Source organism: Coregonus clupeaformis, unplaced genomic scaffold (genome assembly GCF_020615455.1).
Source record: "Coregonus clupeaformis isolate EN_2021a unplaced genomic scaffold, ASM2061545v1 scaf5009, whole genome shotgun sequence".
Lineage (NCBI taxonomy): Eukaryota > Metazoa > Chordata > Actinopteri > Salmoniformes > Salmonidae > Coregonus > Coregonus clupeaformis.
This window is the reverse complement of record NW_025538463.1, coordinates 1-743: the sequence shown is the minus strand read 5'-3', so window position 1 is coordinate 743 and position 743 is coordinate 1. Positions and strand designations below refer to the sequence as shown.

The window sequence follows — 743 nt, the reverse complement described above, 5'->3', positions numbered from 1 at the left end:
TCTACCGACATATAAAATAAAGACAGGCTATTTTTATTGTTCATATTATTTGCGTTGATGATGTATTGAAGTCAAGTGGTTCAACATTCAAATGTAGTTGGATGGACCACACAGGACTGCTTGGAAAACGCGACGGTCGGTGGAACACTTGCACCACCAAGTGGACAATTGCTTCAGTTCCCTTGTGGCATCAACGCTACCAGAGATATGTGATATAAGATCAAATGTTATGTATATATTATTATCTCTAAATTGATTCCCCCACCCGTATTTCATATATTATTATTCCGATTTAGCTGTTAATCTGGATTTAATTTATAAACACTTTCTGTCATTTCCGATTGGAGGTCAGATGACCACGTGACTTCCGATCCTACCAATTTGTTACTTTGTAACAGTCAAAAGTGGTTATTCCCAACGTTGATCAACTCCCAATCTATGACACGATTTTCTTTAAATCATTATCTTTGATATTTGTTGGACAGTTTACAGAGCTACGTTTTGTGTAAACGTCATCGAATATGACGTGCCCGAGAACGGCACCTTCCTCCCGAAAGCATTGCGGTATCGCTTCTCGGCCTTTTGGCTAAGATCAAGTGTAGTATCTGCTCCCCAAGTGGGTCGGACAGCATGATGACAGTGTCGGAAACGACACTGTCAAGCGAGGAGAGTGTGGGAGAGGTGGGAGAGACCCTGGGCGAACACCTTCCCCAAAGGAAGAGAAACGCAGAGGAGCTCTCCGA

At 42.4% G+C, this 743-nt stretch overlaps 1 pseudogene; it reads left to right on the top strand.

Moving 5' to 3' along the window:
- Positions 1-566: 566 nt before the first annotated feature.
- On the top strand, positions 567-658 carry LOC123490834 (annotated as a pseudogene).
- Positions 659-743: the final 85 nt, after the last annotated feature.